The following is a 13,673-nucleotide window of genomic DNA, read 5'->3' on the forward strand; positions in this document are numbered from 1 at the left end:
ATCTATTTCATCTTCTGATCCAGCACAGAATAGCCAATGGGATCTCAGGAAAAGGCTTTACTCCTCCCACTCTCTGTCCAGGCCAGGGGTTCAGGGCTGCTATAACCAGAGTCCAGATTGCTTCTCTCCTTCTGCATGTGAATTAGGTGCCAAGAAGGCCAGAATTAGGTTCCTGCAACTCTCCCCCTCCAATTCACCCCTTTTTATATCAACTTCAAGGTCACGTCTCCAAGTACAACATAGCAGAGGTAGAAGGGAAGAGGATGGATGGTACATAGGGATGGATATTCTCTTAGCAAATGCTCTGGAAACAGAAGTGCCCCTAGAAGCAGAAAGCTGCCAAGATCCACCTTTGTGGAATGCAGCTACACTGGATGAGAACCTGCAGGAAGCCAGGGTAGGAATTGTGTAAATCAGTTTATCCCTCAGGCAAAGATCTGAGGTAAGGCTCCACCAGACCCCAAGAACACATTCAGGTGGGTTTAAATCATTCCACATATCCTCCACATATCAAACATGGAGCCAGCCAAAATAAGAGATGGATATATCCAAAAGGAAAAATGCACAGTTGCAGTAAAGAACAGAATTAACGATGCAGTCTGGGAACTGTTTTCTAAGACTGTAGAAGAAAAGGCTGAGAATGACATGGTAGGAGAAGAACATAGAGGCAGAGTGAAGTGGCAGAAATCTAACTTATGGATAACAAGTATTTCTGGAAGTGCTGGAACAAAAGGAGCAGAAATAGTAATTGCAAACATAGTAGAAAAAGAATTTCCCTTATGTTAAAAAAAATCCTATGCTAATGGAAAAAAAAGGCTTATGCTTGGACATAGATGAAAAATCTAGAAAAAAGAGAACAGTATGTGAGCAACAAGACAGAAAATAATAGTTTACTCAAAAAGAGAAAAAATTAGGCTACCTGCTGTCATTCACTAGCTCCAAATAGTAAAAAGTATTCCTCTAAAGAGGAATCTTCGTTATCTAAGCATATTATTACAAGCCAAATTTAATCCCTGAGTACAGGCTATGGAAAGATATTTTTAGATATTTAAGAATCAGAAGCAATTTCACTAATATAGCCTTCCTTAAAAAGTTATTTTAAAACTTGTTCCATAGGACATAGAATCAAAATGAATAACTCAAAAATAAGGAAGTCAAGATATAAAAGGATTGGTGGTCCCTGTGAAGTCAATACTATGTGTTTTCAAAAAATAGTCACAAAATTGCCTGGGCACGGTGGCTCATGCCTGCAATTTCAGCACTTTGGGAGGCCAGGGCAGGGCAAATTGCTTGAGCTCAGAAGTTTGAGAGCAGCCTGGACAATATGGCAAAACTAGCTGAGTAGTCCCAGCTACTCAGGAGTCTGAGGCAGGAAAATCGCTTGAGCCTGGGAGGTAGTGGTTGCAGTGAGCTGAGATTGCACCACTGCACTCCAGCATGAGCAACAGAGAGAGAACTTGTCTCAAAAAAAATTTTTTTTTAAGTCCTAAAATTAAATATGGAAGCTGAAAATATTTTTTTGGAAAAAAATTATTTTTTTAGAAAAAATGGATAAACTGGTTCTGTAATAGTCTATACTATTTTTTAAGGTAAGATGAAAGACAAAGTGAAAACATGCTGAATTTCTTACTTTAATTACAGAGTAAGCAAAAGACCTTGTTTTGTTCTGACTTTAGTAATTAGAGAAACGTAGGTTATGTTTCTCTAGTTACTAGAGAAATAGATACGTTTTATTACATTGAAAGCTAACCTAACTACTGAACACAGAATGCTTGTTTTCCAAATCACTGCAGCAGACAAAGCAGAGAAGATAAACAGGTGTCCAGAAGTTTGTGTAATCAGAGCAGAGCAAAGAACAAATCAGAAAGCATGTTCTTAGGAGACTCAAAGACACTCCAGTGCGGCTCCTTTAAGTGAACCCACACCGAGGCCAGGAGAGCTGGTTAAAAAGTTCCCACTCAGAATTGCTCCTTGGTTTGAGAATTTCTCTGGGACTGCTTCCCTAAATCTGTTTCCCATTAATTGTGATATCCCCTTTGTCTCTTCTAATTTGGCTCAATTCAAGACCCCTCTCTCTGGCCCCAAAAGATTAATGCTTTGATCTTGAACTAAGTTGATCTGGTAATTCTTTGAAAACAACATTTCCATTACAATATGATCCCTTAAGTCAGTCCACAATAAGCAGTGGAGAGGCAGCTTTTGATACATTTTCATTCTAGAGAGCCATAAATCCCTCCAGCTCCCACCTCTGGAAAGTGGGGGATTAGATTTAAAATGGACTATAATATGAAATGAAAGAGGTTTCAATCCTCCTAGTAAAAGCACAGACTCTCAGATTAGATTAGATTACACACTGTGTATAGAAACAAATCTAATTATATGCATTGATGTATAACTATACATATCAAAACAAAAATGATATTTTAAAAGATTTTCAAAAGTAAACGATGAGTAAATGTGTGTTGGCAAAAGCAGGGTATTTTCAGGTGTCTCTCAAAAGATTGTTGTATTGGTTAGCTAGGGCTGCCAGGACAAAATGCCACAGACTGAGCCCCTTAAACAACAGAAATTTATTTTCTCACAGTTCTGGGGCTGGAAGTTCAAGATCAAGTTTCCCGAGGGGTTGGTTTTCTTGGAGCCTCTCTCCTTGGCTTGCAGTGGCTGCCCCCTTGCTACCTCTCATGGCCATCCATTCATGTACCCACACCCCTGGTGCCCTTCTTCTTACAAGAGTACTGTCATATCGCATTAGGGCCCCACTCTAACAGGTTCGTTTTAACTGAATCACCTCTCTCAAGACTCCCATCTCTAAATGTTGTCACATCCTGACGTACTAGGAGTTGGGACATCAATGTTTGAATTTAGATAACACAACCCAGCCTCTACCAGTTGGTAAGATTAATCTTATCAAAAGCATTAACCAGAAAAGCAAAATGATGACCCCATAACCATGAGCCTGTGTGTGCAGAATACATTTTGTCCTCCAAGACGAACCCCGCCAAGAATCCCTCCTCCTGATATTTGCACCCTTGAGTGTTCTCTCCCATGCTGTACCAGAGCTGATCTGTGTGACATACAGCAGAAATAATGGCATGTTTCTTCCATCTTGGTCACTCTGTTGCACTCTCTCTCTTTCCCTATCTCTAATAACTCTGGGCAAAACCATGTCATAAACATGCCCTATGGGGAGGCCCAGGTGGCAAGGAACTGAAGCTTCCTGCCCACAACTACGTGGGTAACCTTGGAAGCATAACCTGCAGCCCCAGTCACAGCTTCACAGACTGCAAGCATGGGACAGTCGACACTCGCTGCAACCTCATGAGAGTCCCTGAGCCAGAGCCACACCGTCAAGCAGCTTCTGGATTCCCAGACTTTGGAAACTGTGTGCATAATGAATGCTTGGTGTTTTAATCCACTAGGTTTGGGGCAGGTTGTTACACAGCAGCAGATACCTAATCCAGATTTGGGTACCCAAAAGTTGAGTGCTGACATAACAAAAGCCTCAGTGGGGGTGTGGCTTTGCAACTGTGCAGTGAGCTTTGAGAAGAGTCCTAGTGGAAGCCTAAAATGACTTTCAGAAAGTATTACCAGAAACCTTTATGGTCTTAAACTGTAGGTGAGCATTTGTGGGAAAGTGAGGTAAAATTATTGGAAAATGAAGGAAGAGGATCCTGTTACGTAGTGGCAGAGCTGTAGCAACACTGTTGCCTGAAGTCATGTGGAAAGTCAAAAATGTATCCAATCAATGAAGTGATCCAGCGAAGGAGATGTCCATCCTGAAAGTTGAAGATGCTGCCTGCCTTCTTATTGCAGCTTATAGTGACGTGCAAGAAGAGAGAGAGAACCTCAAGGAAAGAGCTCTTAACATGAAGGACCTGGCACTTAATATGGTTTTGAAGATCCACAAGCTCTCCATATGGTCAATGTGTTCATTTATTAGGGCTGTTGTGACAAAGCACGACAGACTAGGTGGCTTAAAATAACAGAGATTTATTTTCTCACAGCTCTGGAAGCCAGAAGTCTGAAATCATGGAGGCAGCAGAGCCATGCGCCCTCTGAGACACTGGGTAGAGTCCTTCCTTGCCCTTCCTGGCTTCTGGTTGCTGCTGGCAGTCCTTGACTTGCAGCCACATCTCTCCAGTCTCCCCCTCTGTCATCACACAACATGCCCATGATGTCTCCCCATATGTCTCTGTTGTCTCTTCTTTTTATCAGGGCACTAGTCATATTGGATCAGGATCCACCCTGATTACCTCATTTTAACTTGATTACCTCTGCAAAGACCCTATTTCCCAATAAGGTCACATTCACAGGTACCAGGAATTAGTACTTCAACATATCCTTTTGGAGGACACAGTTTAACCACAGCAGCAGAACATGCTAAAATTAAAATGGCTTCAGAGCAAAAATATAATCCAGGATGTTCCCAGAAATGCGTAATCTAAGGATAAAGCCCAGGACACGATTGTACAATTCTTTAAGAACCAAAAAAGATTAAAGGTAAGTCTTGCTGGGTGCAGTGGCTCACACCTGTAATCCCAGCACTTTGGGAGGCTGAGGCGGGCAGATCACAAGGTCAAGAGATTGAGACCATCCTGGCCAACACAGTGAAACCCCATCTCTACTAAAAATGCCAAAGAATTTAGCTGGGTGTAGTGGCCAGCACCTGTAGTCCCAACTGCTTGAGAGGCTGAGGCAGGAGAATCTTGAACCTGGGAGGCAGAAGTTGCAGTGAACTGAGATGGCGCAACAGAGCGAGATTCTGTGTCAAAAAAAAAAAAAAAATTAATAAAAGGTAAGTCTTGAGTCATGCAAAAGGCCTTCTGAGATTACAAGTATGTCTTTCAGACTCTCTTAATTATACAATAAAGCTTCTAGAAAGCTTGAGGGCATCCTCTGTCAGCCTTGTCAACACCCCCTAAGGGCCTATGTCAAAGAGATTTGTGGGTGTGGCTTTTGTCTAATGGAATAAACCTCCTCAAAGATTCACAGGAAATGCACAAAGTTTTTAAAAGAATTATATCAGCCAAAGGTCTTTCAGCTTATTCTGAAAGGTACAGAGACAATACAAAATGAATAGAGTCACTAAGCTTCTATAATCGGGGAACAAGTGGAGAAAAAGAAGCACCCAGCTACAAACAAGTACTACCTTTCATGAAAAGTCTCAGAGGATGCCTCAGAGGAACAAGCAAGAACCCAGAGGGTGGAGCCAAGGGTCACAGAGAATCGAACCACCTGAGTGTGCAGAGCACTGTGCCCTTATCAAGGAACTTCCAGTGTTTGTTCAGCTGGATGTCAGAATTTATATGGACCACTGATTCCTGCATTTTTCCCATTTTCCTCCTTTTGGAGTAAGAGTGTACATAGCAGTTATCCTGTCCTATCCCACCATTGCATATTAGAGGACAACTTGTCTCCTTAGTTAACAACCTTCAAACGGAGAGGATCTGTACTTAAGGAATAACACCTGAGAAGCCTCGTTTGCATCTAGACTGAATTTAGATGAGGGGATTATGGACTGTGAGCTGATGCCATAATGAGGTGAAACTTTTGTGGGCCTTGGAAGCTGTATGTTTTTAGAGGAATGTGAATCATTAAGGATGATTAGGATGGGCTATGAGAGCCAAGCTCCAAGACAGCTTTCAATGATCCCTGCCTCCTGTAGTCACACCCTCACAGACTGCCCATATCATATCAAAATTGGCCTGAAGTTGAAATTGTCTTATAAAAGGCACTGTGGCTTGTGCCTTAGTCTCAGTCTCTCTCTCTCTCTCTCTCTCTCTCTCTCTCTCTCTCTCTCTATATATATATATATATATATATATATATATATATACAGATACACAGATATATATATATATCTGTATATCTGTCTCTCTCTGTCTCTCTCTCTAACCAAAGCTTCAGAGACTACAAGTCTTGACTGTAATCTCATGAGAGAATCTGAGCCAACCATGCAGCCAAGATATGTCCAGTTTCCTAACCTTCATAGACTGCGTGAGATGATCATATTTTTTGTTTTAAGATGCTAAATTTGGGAATAGTTTGTTACACAGCAATAGATAACTAACATAGCATCTAAAACCAAAAAAAAAAAAAAACTGTTCAAAAGTGTTGGCATTAATATACACATTTTTGGAGCAAAATATAAAGGGGAATTATAATATTTTTCACCCAGGATTTCCATTTAATAATATAATGTGGCTATCTTTCTATGTCAATAAGAACATGATTGTACAAGGTTCTGATGCTTCTAGGTTTTTAGTTATATGGACAATGTCATAATGAATATCCTTAACTGTATGGCTTTTAGACTTTATATACTACAAAATTGTTTTTTATAAATGTTGAACCAAATTGTACTTTTCCAGCATGGTATTAGAATCCACAATTCTCCACTAACACTTTATTTCTCCAACTTTCTAAGTTTTTACTGTTACGGTTTAGGAGTCTATCATCTGCTTTTCATATTTTCATTTTATTTTTCCCATTCCTCTACTCTGCATATTTTTATTTTATTAATACAGGTTAAATGCTTTGGACAAGAAGTGTTTCCAATTGCAGATCTTTTCTGACTTTGGAGTATCTGCGTTATACTTGTGAGCATCTCACATCTGAAAATCTGAAATCCAAAAAGCTCTAATGAACATTTTCTTTGAGCATCATGTCAGTGCTCAAAAACTTTTGGATTTTGAAGCATTTCAGATTTTGTATTTTTTGGATTTAGGATGTTCGATCCATATTAGAAAAATAGGTCCACTCTAAAATGTCTGCCTTTAATTTTATTTTCAGCCTGATGTTAGATGCTGTCTGGTAGTTCTTAAATATTCCGAAGTATTTTCTGCTCATAGTTCTTCTTTGCCAGAGACCAAATTCTTCATTTTCTCCTGTGTGTATTTTCTGATTTCAAGAGAAGAAAACATTTACACACACATAAGTATGTTTCCCAAACATAAAATAAACGTTAGGCATGTGGGGTAGTGAACAAGGGTTTTAGAATCACAGAACTAGCTTTTACCACTCTCAGGCTTCGGTTCTCATATCTATAATTTGGGAAAACAAGAGTCGGTCAGGTGATACAAACTTGTTAAAAGGATGTATTAAGATAAAATATATTTTTAAAAGCACTAAAAATTATAAACCTTGCACTTATGTTAAATATCTTGGTTACTACCATTCATGTAACCACCTTTATGGTCAATTCAAATAAATATTCTTTGAGCACAGATAGTTTTCTAGGGCCTGGCAGGGGAAGACCACAAAGATTTAGAAAATATGCTCGTGCCTTGAGATAAGTCCACCTCTGGTTTTAGCCCAAGGCAAAATAAAATATACGCTAAATTAAGGCAAAACCTACAAACTTAGAGGAAAGAATACCGACTTCTGCATTTTAGTTTGTATTTTTGGCTCAGCTTTTTACTCAGCTAGCTGTATGTTGGCTCATGTCTACCTGCATTACTTTGGTGTATCTTGACATAAAAGGATTCTGTTTAGCAATTTGAACATCTGACCCAAACAGAGTCTGGGCAATAGTGTTTGGACACTGTCCAAGAGAGGGTGATTTCATCTAGAATTCTGAGATCTTCTAAAAATAACCCTGTGATTTAGTTCAGAATCTTTAAAGTAAAAAGGCAAAAACACAAGTGGGTTTCAGAACCCTGCTTTTCTTCTCAGCTTTTTAGTAATGATCTTTAATTTTCTTCAAAAGCTCATTTTACTTAAGAGATGCTTGGTCAATCCTTCTAAGCACATGGGAAGCCCGTCTGCCCCCAACTCCGGAGCAAGTACAAAGGGCTACCAGTTCACAGTCAGAGAGTCGAGAAGACCACTGAGTTACCATGAAAGAGCAAGCCCTTGCTATCATTTGATAATGCATTCCCCTGCTTGGTGTAGCCAGAATTTCACTTAAAATGGAGCCAGGAAATCCCCTTACTACAATGTGTTGGTGGCCACAGGGGGAGTCCAGGCCCCTAGCTTCCTTTGCCTGCCTTGCTCTCCATTTTTACAAAATCTTGTTGCAAACAACTCTCCATCACAGTTGCTGCATGATTTCCACATTAGTGGGAAGAAAAAATAAACCAAGAAACAATGGCTTGTCATCCAGGAGCATTCTGGTAGGCTTTTGTCATTCTATGATATAAGTCTATGGAGAAAAAAAGAGATTCTCAGTAATGAATCTGTTTAACAAATGACTGTTTCTTTTCCTTTCTTTTTTTCTTTGTTTGTTTTTTTGAGACAAAGTCTCACTCTTGTCCCCTAGGCTGGAGTGCAATGGCATGATCTCAGCTCACTGCAACCGGGTTCTGCCTCCCGAGTTCAAGCTATTCTCCTGCCTCAGCCTCCCAAGTAGCTAGCTGGGATTGGAGGCACCTAACACCACACCTGGCTAATTTTTATATTTTCAGTAGAGACGGGGTTTTGCCATGTTGGCCAGGCTAGTCTCCAACTCCTGACCTCAGGTGATCCTCCTGCCTCGGCCTCCCAAAGTGCTGGGATTATAGGCATGAGCCACCACATCCAGCCGATTGTTTATTTTCAAATGTGCTTAACAGAAATTGGGGGAAGTGGAAGGATGAGAATACAGATGGACTTAAAATAGTTCTAATTCTCCAAGGGCTGATTCCTGTTTGGTCTCTCATCACCTGTAGCATTCTCCCACCACACTGATGGTGCCCCCCACTTCAGGGTATATAAAAATAACCTGGGAAAGACTAGTTTTCAAAATCTGATACAGGTTGCCCTCCATCACACTGCGAGGCTGAGTCCCAAGCAAAAGGCAAGTCATTTGCAAATGAACACCATGAATGATCCTCAAAATCCCTCAAAATCCAGGAGGAAATTTCCAAACTCTTTGGAAACAACTGCTCTAAGTTATTTTTCCTTATTCAGATTTGGAGGTTTGGATGGAGAATTGGTGGAGGCTGGAAAAAAGATTATTAGAAACATAACTTTCTAGATCTTCCTGTGTAGAAAACTGCCGCCCACAGTTTTTATTGTTGTGGTCAGTGTGCAACCTGACTACTCGTGTGTGTGTGTGTGTGTGTGTGTGTGACTTTAAAGCTCTTAGCTTAGGTATTTAAAACATAATAAACCACAGTACTTTGCTAAAGCCCATCTTTCTAACAGATGCCACCTATTCTGTTTGTTACAGTTTTAGACTGACAGTGTCTTTGCTCAGGTCACCTGCTTGGGGTTTGGAGTCTCACCTTAGTTCTCTTTTGTTGAAAGTGCAAGCTGTGTATGTTGGCACCTGGATGGCACATATATATCAAGTGCCTGGGAAAAGGACAATAGGATGTCCACCAGTCAGGAATATTGATCTAATAGCTTTGGTCAGGTGGTAGCTGAAAAGCCATTGATGATGAATCCAGACAGAGAAAATCCCTCGTGCTGGTTGGCTGGTACTGCTCTGAGACTTTGAGGGTAGGGACAGGGAACGGAGAGTGATAGCAGCTACTTTGCGTTTGTAAAGTTTTTAGAAACCAATACAGTGGCCCGAATGGCAGATGTTTTACAACAATCTCATGGCACAGAAGTATCAAGAGCTTTGTTCCAGAGACAGATCATCAAAGACAGGAAGTAATATTGGTAACCAGATATTCTAAGTTCATAGTTTGCATTGAGCTTGATATATCTTCTTACTCCTGTGGTTGAGTTGAGTTGGGAAGATGACCTGATAGAGGGGCCCTCTTTGTATCTTCTGAGCATTGTTGGCTGCCTGTGCAAAGGCCACCTCGTACAAAAGTAAGGCTCCCTCTCTGCTCACTGGGGCTTGAAAGTCCTGTACAGGGGGACTATATTCCCATTGCTCAGTGAGAGATAAGGCTTAAAACACTGAAACTCCAGAGAGAGGGAAAGGATGATGTCGTAGCAAGCTATGTGTGGTGGTTCAGGAAGGGATAGCTGGTGGTCTGAGGAGACCCAGGAGTGGACAAGCAGGAAATCCAAGGCCAATCGTGACCACCTCCCGGGATTACAGTGCTCCCAAGCCTTAGCTTTGTTGTGGCTGGTCACAGGAATGATCTTGTTTTGTTTTGCGTTGTTTACCTCTTTATTTTTCTTTCCTTTTCTTTTTTTTTGAGATGAATCTTGTTCTGTCAGTCAAGCTGGAGTGCAGTGGCATGATCTCAGCTCACTGCAACCTCCATCTCCAGGGTTCAGGTTTCCTCAATATCCTGGTTGATTTTAGTTATTCACTTTTTGGCTATGTGAAATATTACTAAATTTCTAACACTCAATGCTGTACACAAAATTGTCCCTGCTTCTAGGACTACCCAAAGCTATTCTCCTACCTTAGCCTCCCAAGTAGCTGGAATTACAGGTATGCACCACCACGTCTGGCTAATTTTTATATTTTTAGTAGAGATGGGATTTCACCATGTTGGTCAGGCTGGTCTCAAACTCCTGACCTAAGTGATCTGCCTGCCTCAGCCTCACAAAGTGCTGGGATTACAGGCGTGAGCCACCACACCCAGCCTGCAAGATTCATTTTTAAAATCCAAAGAATGCTTAATAATCATTTTACCTTTCAGTGTGATTTTGTTATTTATAACAAGTTAGGTTCATTTGTAACTAATTGCATTCTACTTTGGATTTCCTCAATATCCTGGTTGATTTTAGTTATTCACTTATTAGCTATGTGAAATATTACTAAATTTCTAACACTCAACGCTATACACAAAAGTGTACTCAGAGAGCTACCACTCTTTTCTCATTCCACCCCCCCTTCCATCTATTCCCTTTTTTTCTACAGACCTCATGTAGGTGGCAATGTATCTTTAATTTCTGGCTTATCCTTCCTGTATTTCTTTCACACATAGAGATCTACTTCATTCATTTTTTATAGCCACAGAAGAATCTACATTATAGATACACTGTACCTTACTCCACCTATCTCTTATGTATTTAATTCTTCTTCCCAACATTTGGTCATTACAAACAACATTATAGTGGATAACCTTATTATATAAATTTTAGTATTGTTTGAGTTATATCTTCAGGGTAGGTTTCCAGAAATATAGTTGTTAGGCCCAAAGGTAAATACATTTGTGGTTTTGTTAGATATTGCCAAATTCTCCTCCCGAGGATTTGCACAGTTTTCATTCCACTAAGTGAAATTTGTTTCTTCAAAGTCTCATCAGTAGAATGTGTTCTCATACTTTTTAATTTTTGCCAGTTTGATAGTGGTAACTTCACGTGACCCTAATTATGAGTAACTTTGAACAGTTTTTCATCTGTACAAGGGTCATTTTAATATGTTTTCAATGTATTGTCTGTTCACATTATTTTCCCATTTTTCCATAAGGTTGTGGTATTTGGGCCATCAATTTTAAGAGTACTTTCTACATTAAGAATTGCACCCTTTTGTCATATTGCAAGGATTTTCTCCCAGTTTGTCACCTGTTATTGACTTTGTTCATGATGCTTTTTGCTGTGCAAATTAAAAAAAAATTTTTTTATGTAGTCAAATTCGGTAATCTATTTTTTTTTATTGCATCTGGAGTTTAACTCACAGTTAGAAAAAATCCTTTCTCTTCACTTAGGTTAATGATAAATTCATTTCATGAAACCTCAGTATTGTTTTAGGGAGTCAGAAAATGGAGTTTGAGGGCATGCATGGTGGCTCACATCTGTAATCCTAGCACTTTGAAAGGCCGAGGTGGACAGATTACTTGAGGTCAAGAGACCAGCCTGGCTAACGTGGTGAAACCCCGTCTCTACTAAAAATATGAAAATTAGCCTAGCTTGGTGGTATGCACCTATAATCCCAGCTACTCAGGAGGCTGAGAATTGCTTGCACCTGGGAGGTGGAGGTTGCAGTGAGCCAAGATAGTACCACTGCACTCCAGCCTGGGTGACAGAGCGAGAGTCCATCTTATATTTAAAAAAAAAAAAAAGAAATTGGAGTTTGAGACTGCCAAAATTAGTGAAAACGAAGGCGGAATATCAAAAAAATAAAGAAGCCACAGAGAAGGAAGCTTCAAAATACGTGTATGAATACCACTCAAATCTGTGACTGGGCTGGGTGTGATGGCTCATGCCTGTAATCCCAGCACTTTGAGGGTGGATCACCTGCAGTTGGGAGTTCAAGGATGAGCCCCAGGAAGCAGGGCCCCAGCAAGATGCTGAGGAAGGGCCATTCATGGACGTGAGGCAAGTTAGCCAGCAAGACAGAGCTCTGTTTCAGAAACAGGCAAATCTATGGGGACATGTGACAAGCTCTGGGCTCATGACTGAAGAGCATACAATTGAAGTGACATTTTCTAGCTTACCCTACACCAGTTGCTTGTGACTTTGACTTGGCGTAAGTGACTGGACACCATACTACAGTTTCTCAAAGTTCCCCCTGATTAGGGAGGGGACTTGCCCTGGGGTGAGGCATTACTGAAGATGGTGGTATTCGGGTGTGCAGAAATGAGCCTGTTATTCTGTTTTGCCCTGTCTGCACAAGGCCAGTGAGCAGGCCCTCCTGGTAAGCTGGGATCACAGACGTATGTGTTGAGTTCCTACATAGCGAGGAGCCATCCAGAGCCCATTGTCTTGCCACATAACCAGCAATCTTGCCACATAACTGGGAAAAGGGACTCCACAAAGTTATCAGACCACACATCCTCACCATTTCTGCACAAGCTCAGCCGTGGCAGTCAGATTTCTGCCTCCAGCAGCACAGTAGGGTGGGGATATTTCTGCCACTAGAAGCCAAGTGAAGAACAGTGGACTTTATTGGGGACAGGGCATTTAGAGCCAAGCATGCAGGTGACATGCATGATTAGGACATAGCAGAGAAGGGAGAGAAGGGAGTCAGATCCATCCCTATCAACGCCTTCACCCTCTCTCGGGGCAGTGCTAACTGCAGCCTGCCCACTTGTCAGCTTAGTGGCTTGGTGGTGGGAACCTATGGCCACTTACTGACCTAGAATTCCATGTGGCAGCTCTCGGTGACCCGCTCAGATTTCTGCCCCTCCCTCCCTGCTTGCCAGCACCTTGGGCAGTTAGGTAGTCTGGTGCTAGCTTAGTTATTGTTGTTATTGTTGTTTAATCCCTGATACAGTTTCACCCCTTACTGGCAAGTATCTCAAACCTCTCTCCCTGCTGTGTGCAAAGATGCTCACAAGTTTTCTCCAAGTTCTCAAAAGTGGGCAGACTTTAGTATTCCTAAGGGCTTAGCCAAAAATATAATTCCCTTAGTGACAGTAAAATACATAAAAATGCTTAGTTGAAACTTCAGATACACACCTAAATAAAAAAATAAGGAACAAAATCACCTGTAAACACTTATTTTTTCTAAGTCCTTTTAAAAAAATGCCGCTTCCCAGTGGCTCTCTCTGTGCCAGGCACTGTAGCAGTTCTGGGGTGTGAGGATGACCAAGACACAATTCTTGTCCCCGAGGAACTCTGGGGGAGAAGGGTGGCAGGGGAAGTGCAGGGAGAGGAGATGGAGGAGGGAGCAGGGGGGCGTGAGGAGGCACACACCATGGGGTGGGCTTGGTGCATTGGGGCTGGGATGGCCGTGAGATTGGAACTGAATCTGGAATGACAAATGGCAGAGCACGCCCTGTGCTGTCATCCCCAGGCAGGAGTGGGACTGACCTTTCAGGCAAGGCATATGGATGTCATTGAGAGACTGGTAAGTTCAGCCTGAGCATCAAGCCAGTCAGTATCCCATTGGGTCA

General features: G+C 41.4%; 1 protein-coding gene across 3 annotated transcripts in view; it reads left to right on the top strand.

Moving 5' to 3' along the window:
* ACOXL (acyl-CoA oxidase like) overlaps positions 1-13,673 on the top strand; it is a 384,752-nt gene that overhangs the window by 279,634 nt on the left and 91,445 nt on the right. The gene's annotated exons all lie outside the window — the stretch shown is intronic.

This window comes from Saimiri boliviensis, chromosome 1 (assembly GCF_048565385.1).
Source record: "Saimiri boliviensis isolate mSaiBol1 chromosome 1, mSaiBol1.pri, whole genome shotgun sequence".
Classification (NCBI taxonomy): Eukaryota; Metazoa; Chordata; class Mammalia; order Primates; family Cebidae; genus Saimiri; species Saimiri boliviensis.